Source organism: Equus przewalskii, chromosome X (assembly GCF_037783145.1).
Source record: "Equus przewalskii isolate Varuska chromosome X, EquPr2, whole genome shotgun sequence".
Lineage (NCBI taxonomy): Eukaryota > Metazoa > Chordata > Mammalia > Perissodactyla > Equidae > Equus > Equus przewalskii.
This window is the reverse complement of record NC_091863.1, coordinates 82,325,740-82,340,992: the sequence shown is the minus strand read 5'-3', so window position 1 is coordinate 82,340,992 and position 15,253 is coordinate 82,325,740. Positions and strand designations below refer to the sequence as shown.

At 39.7% G+C, this 15,253-nt stretch overlaps 1 protein-coding gene across 3 annotated transcripts in view; it reads left to right on the top strand.

The window, feature by feature from the left end:
• The window catches only part of ZMAT1 (zinc finger matrin-type 1), a 207,330-nt gene that overhangs the window by 245 nt on the left and 191,832 nt on the right, over window positions 1-15,253 (top strand). The window contains exon 2 of one of the 3 annotated variants that reach the window (XM_070605056.1): window positions 1,021-1,197. The gene's annotated coding sequence lies outside the window, so the exon portion shown is untranslated. Of the gene's footprint in view, window positions 1-1,020; window positions 1,198-15,253 lie in introns of those variants that run through there. The other 2 variants (XM_070605057.1, XM_070605052.1) reach the window with 2 other exon arrangements.

Genomic DNA, 15,253 nt, shown 5'->3' with positions numbered 1-15,253 from the left:
GTGTCCTGGAGATACTTTCCTTCTAAAGGCAGGGGCGCGGGAGGATAAGACAAGGTCTTGGGTGGTGACAGAGAGCCAGCATGAAAGCGAGAGGGAGCATGTGTGTATGTGTGCATGTCTGTCTTATTCAGTTCCTAGCACATATTAGGAACCACGTCAGGGTTATTGTTTCCTTTTCCCAGCTTGTCTTGACCAGCTTGGTTACCATGGTGGCTTAGCGACTGATGTGGGATTTCGTGCAGAATGGTCATCCATTTATGATTCTTGCCTGAGTCATTTGTTACTATGATAGTGGTCAACAGTTGCTTTTCTAATTCCCTCATTCCTTGCAGATTTATTAGTTGGCATTTGACTATAGGGTAGTGCTTTCCCCTTTCCCTTATTTATGTATTTATTCATGTATTTATTTATATCAGTATGACTCATAGATTCCTACTTTGCTCAAAGAGTTACCTTCTATTACTATCATTATGTATTTTGATACTCAAATTGACTCAGAATAGGCCAGTATTAGCTCCTTCAAGTTGGCTTCTGTGTCCATTTGACACCTCCCTAGAATTCTTTGAGTATGTACTTTGCTCTCAGAGCCTGCCTATCTCCCCATCTGTAAAAAGGAGGTAATGATGGCCACTTCAGAGAATTTCTTTAAGAATTTGAAGAGAAAAAGTCTGAAAATAACCACCTACAGTGTGTGGCATCTAGTAAGCCCACATGAAATTTTATTTCTCTGTTCTAACTTTACCTCCTTCCTTCTGTTTGTGTATACTGTGGCATTAACATAATAGCTTGAATACCTGAGAGAATACTTGGACATGTAACAACAAGCAGTGATAAGCTCCTATTTCCATGATGTATAAGCTTCACTGTCACTGCGTGTGCAGGAGGGGCTGTGTGGTGGAGCTGGGGAAGAGGCAAAGAGTCATTGTACAGCTTTCAGTGGACTGAGTAGGGACAAGCAAGGACATCCTGACCCCTTTCCCCTGTGTTCATGTGTTTTCCCATTCTCTCACTTTCCTCTAGTCCATGTGCCGTCTTATCCCCCGATTCTCCTTCTAGTGGACCGTCAGAGAAGGGTGTGGACTCTGAGCCTCAGAAACAGGAGCTGATACAGAAGAACCAAGTGTGATATTGAATCTGCTAGACAGGTTCCTGGAGCAAGAGTGAAGAGATCACGGTCCCATCAATGGGACACTTTAGGTAAGTCACTCCTGTTTCCTCCAGCATCTTCTCTAGAACAGGATAACAGTCCCCAATGCTCCTGACCATCCAGGAATATTGTGGAGTTTAAGTCTGTTTCCATGTGGGAAAGCAATCTGTGGTCATGGGTGGGAGGGAAGGACCAGTACACTTTTGAGTAATTACATTAACTGAGACATCCCAGATATTGTAGAACTCTGCATGGTAGGCATCAAATTAATAGTACATAAACGTCAGCTGTTTAGGTCATAATTTTTCCAAGTGTGGTCCATGGACCACTTCATCAAAGTCGTCAGGTGGTTTTTGTTTAAATTTCATATACCTGGGCCCACCTTAGGTCTGCCTAATCAAATCCAGGGAGATGGAGTGGGAGGTGTCTACATTTTGAATAATTTCTTCAGTTGATTATGGTATTTGTCCAAGTTTGAAAAGTACTGTTATAGATTTGCAACAATATCTTCTTAAAATTTTGAGTCTTTTGTGTCTAATTTTGTGGTCAGTTGGTCCTGATGCTCAGCTTTAAATATCTGTGTCTGCTTCTGTGTGTCAAATTCCTTCATTTAAGTAATATTTATTCAATGATTTATATGTGAGGCACTGAACTAGGCCTTCGGGACACACCACAGAAAAAAAGACAGGCAGGGTCCCTGGAACTTTCATTCTATTTGGGAAAATTGGCGATAAGCTGGTAAATCAATAAACAGGGCAATTTCACATGGAGATTTGTGCTTTGAAGAAAATAAACACAAATAGAATAGAAAATGACCGAGACAAAAATTATTATAGATGGGTGTAGGGGCACTAGCCTACGTGCCCTTTAAACTATGTATCCTTGAGGCTCCTTGTCTGGGCTATGCACCAGCACTCATGATGACAATAGTCCCAGGCTTGGCCAACCCGGCTGTTTTCTCATGGGAGAGTTAGCACAGAGACCCTTGTGGTCTGAGGAAACAGAAGGCCCTCTGGGGCGGCTCTGGTCCTTGGAATGCAGGTCAGACAGGGACAGTCCCCCTTGGCAAGCATGCAACCTTTGTTCCTTTGCCTACTTAAGTAAGCTTTCCTCAGGGGACGGTAGCATTGTCTGTTTCTGTCCAGCCGGCCGCCACTGGATCGTCCCTGTAAGTAACTCCCTAGTGAACCCATATGTCTTGTTCACTGTCTCTGGGTCTTTTCTTTGGTCTCTTGGGAACCTATCCTGTACTACTCACCCAGCTGGGCATGTGGTGGAACAATGGGGTTGTCAGTGAAGCTCTTTCTCAGGGGGTGACATTTGAGCTGAGTCCAGATGACAGAAGCCAGGCCTGGACAGACCTTTAGGAGCTGATGACAAGCTCGAGTGGCTGGAGCCTGGCAGACAAAGTGCAGATGGTAGGAGATGAAGCTACAAACTTTGGGCCATGTAAGGAGTTTGGAGTTTATTCTGAGGATGGAGGATTAGAGTATGGGAGTGACATGCTCTGATTCATGTGCTCACAAGGTGACTCTGGCCACTGTGGAGCATGGACTGGAGAGGGACAGGAGAGCTGTGGGGATAACCATTAGGGGGATCTTGCAGAAGTCTGGGAGAGGGACAAGGGTGGATTAGCTCAGTGCTGCAGCAGTGTGCAGAGGACGGGATGGCCCTGGACAGGGCATGTAGGAGGTGGGGCAGGCAGGACCTGCAGTGGCTGTGTGGGAGCGGTTTGTGAGGATAAGGCAGGATCCTGGATGACCCTTCATCTTATTGTTTGGTCATGTGGAGAAAGGGCGGTGCTATTTTCTGAGACCAGTTGTTCCAAGTGCTTTCAAGAGATTCTCAAGAAAATTAGTTAGGTCATCCAACAGTAGTTATGGTGAAAGTTAGTGATGTAAAATATGTATCAGTTGATGAATAGGATTCAGTTGTTAGATCATTAAGCTTTATTAAAGACACATGCAAACTCAACCTATCAAAATGATAAAAATCTTAACTTGTAAGTAGTTCTTAAAAACATCTAGTAACTGAATTGTTACTGTATGTCTAGCACTGTTCTAAGAGTTTTTATGTATTAATTCAATTAATTCTCAAACCAACAACCCATGATGTAGGGATGATTGTTTTTGTCATTTTACAGAACAAGAAACTGAGAGATTGAGAGACTTTCATTCACTCAGGGTCACTCAAAGTATACGGGTATTCCAACATCTCTGCATTTGAAATTTTGAAATAATGTGATTCTTGACCATTTATTCTTGTAAAAGACAAAACACAAGGCAATATTAAAAACTTTTTTCTTCTACAGTCAATACTATATAATCTTGGTTTGGCAGATGAGGCAATTGAATGACTGTAAGGTGAAGTACAAGTATTCAAACTCACACAGTTTGTAAGTGGCAGAACTACAAACTGTCTCCAGAGCCCACTCTCTAATCAGGACACTTAGGAAGAAGAAAAAGACATGTTTTGAACTATCTCAACCTAGGGTGGTTGATGTTAGGCTGAGGTCTTTTCTCTTTGTGTGGAAATTATGCTTCAGTAGCCATTCTGTCATGTACTAGAGTTTAAGAAAAAAGGGAATAATTATGAAAACAGAAGGCATTGTGTGGATATTTCACAATATCTTTATCTGTTATGGAAATTTGGATATTTTCCAGTTTTTGACTTTTTACTGAATAATGGGGCTATGAACATTCTTGAATGGACTTTTTTTTCATTTCTTGGTCATGTACCTAATAGTAGCATTTTTGAGTCATAAGGTATGTGTATGTTCAGCTCAGTGGATACTGCCAATAATTTTTTCAAAGTAGTTACGCCAATCTATATTCCTCCCAGTGATGTATGAAGTTCTACTTGCTCCACATCTTCACCAACACTTGGTATTTTCCACCTTTTTCATTTTTGTTCTTGTAGTGGATGTGTGGTGGTATCTCATGTGGTTTTAATTTTAAGTTCTCTGAAACATTCTCTCTTTTAATCTGAAGAATGTCTCCCCTCTTTTTTTTTAACCTTCCAATTTATTTGCTTAAGAAACTATGTCTTTTGTCTTGTGGAATTTGCATTCTGGATTTTGCTGATTGTATCCCTATTATGTTGTTTATTATGTTTCACTGGCCCCTCCTATTTCTTTTAAATTGGTAAGTAGATTTAGAGGCTTGGTCAGATTCAGGTTCTTTGGCAAGAGTGCCTCAGATGTGGTGTGGTGTACTTCCTGTAGTATTATACCAGAAGACTCATTATGTCTGGTTGTCTCTTCTTCTGTGTCATTGCAATTGATCACTCGGTTCAAGTGTTGTCAGCCTGATCCATCCATTTTCTAATTTCCCATCTGCTTTTCACTTCATTTTTTGCAGCCTCTGAAGATCATTGCCTAGATCTGTGTTTCATTAAAGGTTGCAGAAGGGTGATGTTTTAATTCTATACTTTCTTCTGCATTTATTAGCTGGGATTCTTCTATAAAGAAACTTACCCTCTTCAACTATGAGGTTATGCTGAGGTCTGGTACACACAGGAAGGATAGGATGAATGTTTAATTCTTTTGCATTAGTTCCACTTTGCAGAATAATGAGTTCTTTCCTTGGGATCCTGCAAAGGTAAGCAGTGAGTTTGTTGTTTTGAGTGTCATGATGAGTTCACAGATGCTTATATAGTTGATGTGTTTTAACCCATTGCAGTCATTAATCTTTTTGATGCTCAAATTGTTCTCTTTGTCCAGTGGGAGCCCCTTCGGGTTGGCTCTGAGTCTTTTTGACGTGCTTTCTGGTATTAGAGTTTGGTCCAGACTCACCTGGTACAATCCCTACTTAGACCTGGAATCAGCCATTTCTCCAAGGAAACCTTTTAGTGGGTTCCTTTTAGTGGGAAATGTTTTCAGAGGACTTGATCTGGGGACTAGAATTGTGCATTGCTACTGGGTTGGTCATTGTTTCTTGACCTTTTCAGTGCATGGAGCCTGAAATAGTATTGTATTTTTAAGAGAATACACATCATTGACTTGCATCATGGGCTGTTCTTCCATCTCTTTATAGGTAATCATTTTTATCAGTTTTTGTTTTAACCTTCCAGATTTTAAATATATAAGCAAATGTAATATGTATATTAGTTTCCTACCCCATTCACAAGTAAAAGGTGGCACATTCTTCACCAGCACTATCCAATAGAAATTTCTGCAGAAATGAAAATGTGCTGTATTTGCACTGTCCAGCACTGTAGCCACTAGCAACAAGTGGCTGCTGAGCATCTAAAATGTGACCAGTATGACTGAATATAACTGAATTCTTAATTTCATTTAATTTTTTAAATTAAATTTAAATCACTGTTTGTGGTGAGTGGCTGCAGTATTGAACAGCAGCAACTCTACACATTTTTATACACCTTGCTTTTCTCATGTAACAATATATCCTGAAGATCACTCCATAACAGTCTAGAGAAGGAATCCTTATTGCTTTGTATAGCTTCATAGTACTGTCTGATGTAGATGTACCTTGATTACTCAACCATCCCCCTCTTGGTGGACATTTATCTTATTGCTAATCTTCTGTTGTTATGGATTGATTTGCAAATAATAGCCTTGTGCTTATTATACCTTTTTGTGTTTTTGCATGGTTTCTTTGGGATAAATTCTTAAAAGAGAGATTACTGGTTCCAAGAGTAAATACTATGTAATTTTACTACATAGTAGCAAATCCCCCCCCATAGGGTAGCATCATTTTACATTACCACGAGCACTGTATGAGAATGCCTATTTCCTCCCAGGCTATCTAATTGGTAAGAAAACGTATCTCATTATAGGTATTTTTCTTTGCATTGCTTATTGTGAGTTAAGTTGAGCATTTTTCTTGTATTTAAGGACAATTTTTTTTACTCCTGAATCTACATCTTTCTTTGAAATACCTGCTTGTATCTATTGCTCCTTTTTCTCTCATGTTGTTGGTTTTTGCATTCACTTTTTCATGAATTTTCTACATATTAGAGTTATAACCTTTTGTTTGTGATCTAAGTTGTAAATTTTTTTTACAATTTTTCATTTTTCATTTTACTTTGCTTATGGGTTTGTTTTTGCCCTTCAATTTTTTTATGAAAAAGCAATCATGCATATCACTCTTTTCCCTTATTGCTTCAGAGTTTTAAGTCATAGTTAGATGAGTTTTCTCCACTACCAGGTTATAGAGGAATTTCTCTGGGGTGCACTTTAGTGGACAGGAGATAGAGAAGAGAGTCATGGATCATATTGGGGTGTTGGGTGTAAGGGGAATCCTGAGGGGAGGTGACCATCATATGAGAAATCTATAAAAACCATTCCACTAAATCAGGAGAGTTAGATATATCGCTGTCCTGGTCCTGTGCTTATATTTGAGAACTTGGTCTCTACTCTTTTCTGTCTCCTGTGGAACAGGGTCCAGGCCTGCTTACTGGTAGAGAAGATCTTATATGAAGCAGAAACTCCACGTCACCTCAGATGAATCCCGCAGAGGACTAAATGGGAGGTACCACCCTCCTAGGGATAAGACAGACACAAAACCAATTCCAAAATCTACCATGAGACCTAACCAAGGATTAAAGAGAAAGTAAAACCCTAGTTCATGCCTGTGAGAAGAACCAAGACTGAAATCACACAAGGGTTACTGCATCCTTCACTCTCTATCCGGGAGTGAGATCCTGTCAGAAGGTAGTAGCCCATTAGCACTATGCAAAAGTATAGAAGTTTGGGTTATAAGATGCCTCAGTTTCCCGAGGTGGAAGACTTTCCCCACTCAACCCCATCATTTCCCGTTTAGGTACTGGGTTTCCAGGACTCAAGATGAAGCTTGGTCTGTACTTACTTGGAATGGAGTCTCTTTCGGGTGGGTGCTGACATCTGTCTCGCTCCCTGTGGACATTTCTACTTATGCCGTTCTAGAAATCAAGAGAGGGAAGATGTGGGATGCAGATGTAGAATTAGATGGACAGTGCCTGGCACACAGTAAACACTCAATACACGTTAATAAATAAAGGAGATGTAGATGCAGGAATAAGCAGGAAATAAAACTAAGTATATGTCCTCTCAGTCTGTTATATACATATGAATCTTTCAAAGAGTGTTGGGATTACACTGTACTTATTATTTAGTTACCTACTTTTAAGAGAATACATTGTTTTTAGTTCTAAAAATTATACTTTTTCTTGGGGAAAAAATAACCTGTAGAAAATGGAGAAAGATGCCACCTGGTCATCTGCATCAGAATCCCAGGTGTGAAAGTCAGCTAGGGGGATTGGCAAAGGGTGAGGTAATAGCGGGGAGTGAGGGATGTGCGTGAATTCCATTGTATGGGCCAAAGCTTTCTGGAATTTTCCACACACTGGTGGTGATCCTTCTGTATTTGTGCCCATCCTGGTATTTTCAAGCCCTGAGGCTAGAAGTCCAGCCCCATGTGAGCTAAATAGAAAGCTGCACAAGTTAGTATATGAATAATTGGTATAAAGAAGTTTGAGACATGGAAACATGCACACACAGAAGCAGTGTCAAATAACTTGTTTTGATCTGCTGCTTTTACTTTTATAAAACAGTAAACTGTGAACATTTTTCCAAAGCAATGAATATATAAGCATCGTATTTGTAATCAACTCATAATTATTTTATGTTTTCAACATTTTATACAATAAACGTTCTATATTTAAAACACTATGGAAATGCAGATTTGTAAAATGAGGGGCTGGCCGAGTGGTTGAGTTTGTATGCTCCACTTCCGTGGCCCAGGGTTTCACAGTTCGGATCCTGGGTGTAGACCTAGCTCTACTCATCAGGCCATGCTGAGGCGGTGTCGCACATAGCACAACTAGAAGGACCTACAACTAGAATATACAACTATGTACTGGGGGGCTTTGGGGAGAAGAAAAACAAAAGATTGGCAATAGATGTTAGCTCAGGGTCAATCTTAAAAAAAATTGTAAAATGAAAGTAATCCTCTATCTCCCACCAACCCATACACATTGAATTAGTATCAAAGAAATCTTTTTAATGTGTTATTTTCACACCAAAGTATTTGATCATGTTTTTAAATCAATAAATGTATTTCTGCACTATCATATGGTGACTTGGTTTGTAGGTTTTCCTATTTTAAAAAATATCTCAATAACTTTTTCAGATTACCAGTTGATACTTTTTGTTTTTTTAACAAGTATCAAACTTTATGGAAATGTATATTAAAAAACTGAAATTATTTGTCTCTCCCTTCTGCCTCCACCTTCTGCCCATCATAAACAGAGATTATCTCTGTTAACTTATTGGTGCCTATTCTCCAGATTTTTCTCTGTATGTAATGCACTAACATATTTAATGACATGCACATACCTATTCACCCATATTAATGTGTATTCTTTTGCAGCAATGGTATCATAGTCTACATATTTTACAATTTCCTTACTTAATATGATTCACTTTTATTTCATTTGTTTATTTGATTTGGAATGTTTCCAAGTATTTATTGGGGATTTATGTTGCTTTTTATGTGCATTATCTCTTGATATCATTGACCTATCTCTATTGCTTAAGACTATTTTGTACATCAAGGATATAAACCCAATGTCTGAATAGAAGTAGTAAATAATTTCCCCAAGTTTTCACCCACATTTTGATTTAAATTTTTTTCTGGTCACATGGTATTTTACACTTTATAATTATTTTTAGTATTTAAAAAGAGCTTCAACACATTCTTTTAAAAAGAACTCAAAAATAATGCTTTGAGGTATAATGTATGTCAGCTCATAAGACAAAGGGAGAGAAACTTAGTCTTTTGACTAATTCTTTTGAGTCTTTGAGCAGTAATTTATAAAGTTGTTTCCGTAGGTCAAGTTAACTTTTTACTTCTTTACCCTCACTGAGTAATGGGGGTAATTACTGGTCTTGGATAGAGTTGTGAGGATTAAATGAGATGAACTGTAAAATACTCTTCATGTAGTAGTTGTACATGTTAATATCCTACCATTCAGGTTTCTTTTCCAAAGGGCAATGGATTTTGCTGCTTCCTACGTCCAGTTCAACACCTCAGGAATCAGCCAATCCATGTGACCCCCAAACCCAGACCTCTTGGCCCATGCGGCAGGATTTCATCCCCACCATCATCTTCATCAACAAAAAGAGGAGTGATTATAATTAGGGGCATGACAGACTGGTTTCCACATCAGGGGATTTTCTCACTATCAGTCTCTTAAGCCTTGGAAACACATCACCTACATGGGAGGCTTCTGCTTGGCCTGTCAAGAGGGCAAGGCGTAGATATTTGACTCTGGAAAATTCACATACTTCTGTGAGTCTGAGGTTGGTCACCTGTAAAATGAGACTAAGGGTGCCTTCTTCACAGACTTGTAAGAAGAAAAGGAGGAAATCTTAAGAAATGTTTGGCACATAGTAGAACTGTGATAAATGTTACTCCTGGCCCACCCGGTCTCCTCTATTCCATAAAATAGAAGATCTGATACAGACCACATCTGGAAATGCAGCAGCAAGAAGTGAATTTTAGTCCCATCTCATCATTCCTTTTTTCCACATGCTTTCCTGTCTCCTTATTTTCCTTCTAGTTTGATATGAGTGGAGCAATTTCTTATTGAGCCCCAGGAAGAAAAAAATAGCACAGAAGAGAAAGAATAGTAATGGGTCAGCTAGACAAGAAGGTGGGAGTCATCAAACATGTGTCCCAGTAGCCAGACCCATCAACTGAGCACAAGACCTTGGGTGAGTCCCTTCTCCTGTGCTAGCCTCAGCCCCAATATAGAAGGGCACTCTATAGGAACAGTGGTTAGGGGCATAAGCTTTGGAGTCAGAAGGACCAGGATTTGACACTGGGAACCATTGCTTGGTGGTTGTATGATCCTAAGCAAGCAATTTATCTATTATGTGTTCTATGATTATTGGTGTCTTTTATCATTGTTTATTATTATTATTCTTACCACAGATCCAAAGGATGAATGATAGGAGTGAAGATTATACTTCCAGGCATTACAATGTTATGTGAAACTATGATTTTATAACTGTTGGATAGAGTGATTGACATACAAATTAAAGGAAGTATATAGAAAGTTCATGAGCAGACCCAGACACATGTCATTTAAGTTGCCACAGGTATGGCATTTTCAGTCACATGCACTGTTCAAGAGTTGGGGCTGGGTCAACTGGTAAAGCCTTCATTGAAAAGGATAGTTAGATCCCAACTTATACCTTGTCATTTAATCAGAACACTTTCTCACATGCTAGTACTTAAGACAAAAGTTAAGATAAAAGCAAAACAAAATAACAAAAAAAGGATACTTAACTATACATACAGTAAGATAATAGTTATAAGAAATGTGTATAAAATACATGTATATTGCATTTGTATATGTTCATGCAGAGAAAAATAATGGAACAAAATAGCATAATGTGAATTTCAACGATGATGGGATTGCTGGGTATTGATATTTTTAACTCTGCACTTGATTCAAAATGTTAAACATTTTCTAAGAAGTGTATCCATTATATTTATGATAAAAACTGTGTTCTCTAAAAGCACTACTACTTATGAAATATTTCAGATGAAAAGCATAGAGCTATAAAATCAGTCCAGACTAAGAAAAAATTTTACTCCTCCCTGATTGTATCCCCTTTCTTCTCCCCTAGAGATAACTGCTATCCAGAAGGAGATGATTATTATTCCCATGCATTGCTTTATCCTTTCTCTCCATATGAGAGCTTCCCTTAACAAGATATAACATTGTTTTGCATGTTGTTACCACACATACACACACACACACACACACACAAACATAGTAGATGTCCTTTTCCTTCAGCTTGCTAATTTATTTAATATATAACATGGGCACAAACATGCACAGTCATATATATACAGACTATATATACATATATAGTATGTGTGTATACATACTATACATACATAATATATATAGTATATACATATATAGTATGTATATATGTGTATATATATGTATATATATAGTATATACATATATATACATATATAGTGTATGTATATATGAGTGTTTATACCGATGTGTATATGTTTGTGTGTCTGTCTCCTGGTCCTTACACTCAAGGGAGCATTGTGAGGAGTTCAAGGGGAAAATTTCACCGAGATCCCAGCACAGTATTTGGTGCATCATCCACAACACCAATGTTTGGTTCCTTCCCATCCTAACTCTTCTGATCTTTAACAGGCATGTTGTTTATTAACCTGAGTAGCATTACCACGTTTTAATGAGTATTTGAGAATGTAAGAAGAAGGGAGCCACACGCTTATGTATACTACATAGGAATTTCAGTGCCATCTCTCATGTGCAGTGTAATGGAGTTGGGCTGAGGAAGTCTTCATCCTTTCCGGTGAATAATTGTGCTTTCCTGTCCTCTGTTGGTGTTCTCTATGTTCACATCATGTGTGGACTTGACCTGGCGGCCTGGAACCTACTTGAAGTTCTAGGAAGAGGTGACTGGGGGTTGGCAAGGAGGAACACTGGAGCAAGAATCACCAGCTCTTCCTGGGTCCCAGATCCTGAGCCATTTCAGGGTTCCTTCCTAGTTCCTAGTTTCTTCCCCTGCCGTGGCCGGCACACAGGTGTTACTGAGTATCTGTCACTCTTCACGCCTCCAGTGATCCAGGGGCTAGAGAGGTTGCTTTAAAGGTTTTACATGGTCCAGGTCCTTGTGGAAGTTATGGTGACCTCTATAAAACCACCTTAATATGTAAAGAGGAGGAAGGGCTCACTGGAGTCCTCAGAGACTCCTCAAAGTGGAGCTGGGCTGGTACAGTGGGCAGGACTTATGGGGGCTGGATGGGAGGGAGGAGGAGGGGGGTCCAGCCTGACTGGTGTGAGGGGTGGGGGCTCCCAGGTGAGCAGACAGGGCTCAGAGGTACCAGATTGGACACTCCAGTGGTCTGAGGTCATTCAGGTTTAGGACCGATTGGGAAAGGAACACATTTGCTTCCATGGGATGCTACATAGCCCCTTTACACACTGAAATGACACAAGTGTTGGTAAGAAGGAAAGTGCCCTGTATGTCTGTCACTGGTCCATGAGGACAAGAGAAGACCCAGGAGCACTGACAGTAGTGAAACTGAGTTGATGCTCAGCTCTCTCAACCTCCATTAAAATAGGAAGCTGACATCAAGGGGAAATATTTACCCCTAATGGATCCCCCACACTGCCTGGAAATCATACACCCTCTTTAGTTTCTCACTGACCTGGGTCCCATGGACTCCCCTCAGCCAGCGAGTTTCTGCCAGCCTCCAGGAGTCACATTCTTTTTTTCTTTTTTTTTTAAGATTGGCACCTGAGCTAACATCTGTTGCCAATCTTCCTTTTATTTCTTCTTCTTCTTCTTCTTCTCCCCAACACCCCACAGTACACAGTTGTATATTCTAGTTGTGAGTGCCTCTGGTTGTGCAATGTGGGACGCCATCTCAGCATGGCCTGACTAGTGGTGCCATGTCCGCACCCAGGATCTGAACTGGTGAAACCCTGGGCTGCTGAAGCGGAGCATGCGAACTTAACCACTGGGTCATGGGGCCAGCCCCAGAACCAGAACACTCTCGCCATGTGTTAGCACTCTCTCTACACTCTCATTTGTTCCATCTCTGCATCCTCCCGGATCACTCAGTGAGGCTTTTCTCCTTTGTTGTCTCAACTTCTTTCATCAGCTCAGCGAGTTGTATCACAGCATCACACTGTTCTGACAAGTTTAGGCTTTTGTTTTTTAACATATTATTCTTGTGCACTTATGATTTCTGCAGAGTTAAGATTTGACTCCTGCCCCAAGCAGAACTGCATTTGTTGATCAAACACCCTGTTATAGTTGGGTAACTGTGTTGTTGTAAACACATCAGCTCAGCATACTTTACTCAAATATGCTAACATTCATACTACCTGACCTTTTCAACTCTGTTCAGTAGAAACTCTCCTGGCATGTAATGGTTTGTTTCTGGGTTTCAGTCATATCATCTGCACATATTCTCTCATACACAGTTGGCCATATCACTTTGGATCCTTTTTGGAGAGCTTCAGTGGTTTACCAGGTGGGCCCACAATGCCCCTTTCCTTGTCTCTAAATTCATCTCTCTGCCAACTTACTGAAGTTATGGGTTAATAAAGATGTGGGGGATGATTATTGGGCTGCCCTGAGTCCCTTAACCTTGGAACAGAAGCATTTAATAACCAGGGAGTGGATCTGACAGAATGCAGTTGGTGGTGTTAGAACAGATTTGAAACATCTGGAAAGCGTTGCATTCCAATAGAGAGATTTTTTTAAGGGAAAAGAGCATGATGTCAAAGTAACTGAGTGTCCAAGGGAGTGATGTTCAGATCTTAACTGTCTATTTAGAATCTGGGGAATGTGTGTACCCTTATCCTAAGATATCTATCATTCACTTATTAATTCATACCTACACGGATAATAGGTACCTCAAACAGTGGTGACTGCCTGCGTGCCCAACTCTTTCCATCATTTGGTCAATAAAGTCCCTTTACCACTCACCATTTGTAATAGAACAGTCATCAGTATTTCCTCTACATTTATTAAGAGACACATCACATAGTCTTATACTTTTTGCTTCAGCTATCCAACAGAAGTTTAAGAATTTCAAGAGAAGGAAAAACTGTTATTTTTATCCATATTTTTGCTCTTTCTGTTTTTCTTTCTTACTGACATTCCAAAAGCACTTCTATTATCAATTCCTTTCTGCCTTAAGAACTTCCTTTAGCCATTCTTTTAGGTTATATCTACTGGTGATAAATTTTCTTCATTTTTCTTCATCTGACCATATCTTTATATTCCCTTTGTTTCCTGAGGGATAACTTAGCTGGATATCGATTTTCAGGTTAACGGTTATTTCCTTTCAGCTCTTGAAAAATGTTGTGCCATTTCTGTCTATACTCCATGGTTACTGATGAGAAATTTGCTATTATTTGAATTGTTTTTCTCCTATAGGTAATGCATCATTTCTCTCTCCCTGCTTTCACGTTTCTTTTGTTTGTTTTTAGTTTTCTGAAGTTTGATCATGTGTGTTTTCATGGATTTCTTTGGAATAATTCTGTTCGAGGTTCTCTCAGCTTCTTGAACCTCTAGATTTATGTCTTTTGCCAAATTTGAAGTCGGTCAACCATTATTTCTTCAAATACTGTTTTTCCCATGCACTTTGTCCCCTCTCCGTCCAAGACAAAAATGACATGAATATTACATCTTTTGTTATAGTCCCACAGGTTCCTGAGTTTAAACCGTTTAAGCAGTTTAAAATCTCCATTTGGTTCTTCTGTGTATCTTCTATTTCTTTGCTCAGACATTCTGTTTTTTCTTTTGTTTCAAGCAGTGTTTACTCACTAAAACATTTTTATGATGACTACTTTAAAATGCATGTCAGAAAGTTCCATTATCTGTTGGGGCCTGCCCAGTGGCATAGCGGTTAAGTTTGCACACTCCACTTCAGCAGCCCGATGTTCGCTGGTTCAGATCCTGGGCCCAGACCTGCACACCACTTATCAAGCGATGCTGTGGCAGGCATCCCACATATAAAATAGAGGAAGATGGCCACAGATGTTAGTTCAGGGCCACTCTTCCTCAGAAAAAAGAGGAGGATTGGCAGCGGATGTTAGTTCAGGGCTAATCTTCCTCCAAAAAAAATTCCAATATCTGTGTTATCTTGATGTTGGCTGATTATAAATTTTTACTCAAGTTGAGATTTTCCCATTTCTTGGATAGAAGAGGGAGTATTGATAATATCTAGGATATTTATAGTATTATGTTATGAGACTCTGTATCTTATTTAAATCATCTGTTTTAATAAACCTTCTGTGACACCATGCCAGTAAGGGATGAAACTCTTAACATCATCGTATAACAGCCAGATGGGGATGAAAGTCCAGGTTCCCCACTCAGCCTTCTCTGACACTGGATTTGGGGTGGAAGGGGAAGAGATGCCTCATTACCATTTGGTAGATGTGGGATTTCAGGCTCCCCACCAGGCCTCCGCCTACACTACCCTCGCTTGGAGAGGAAGCATACACCCTTGCTATTCCCTATGTGGCCTCCACTGACACCATGGGGGAGAAGCTCACTTATTGCCTGGTGGGGATAAAAGTCCA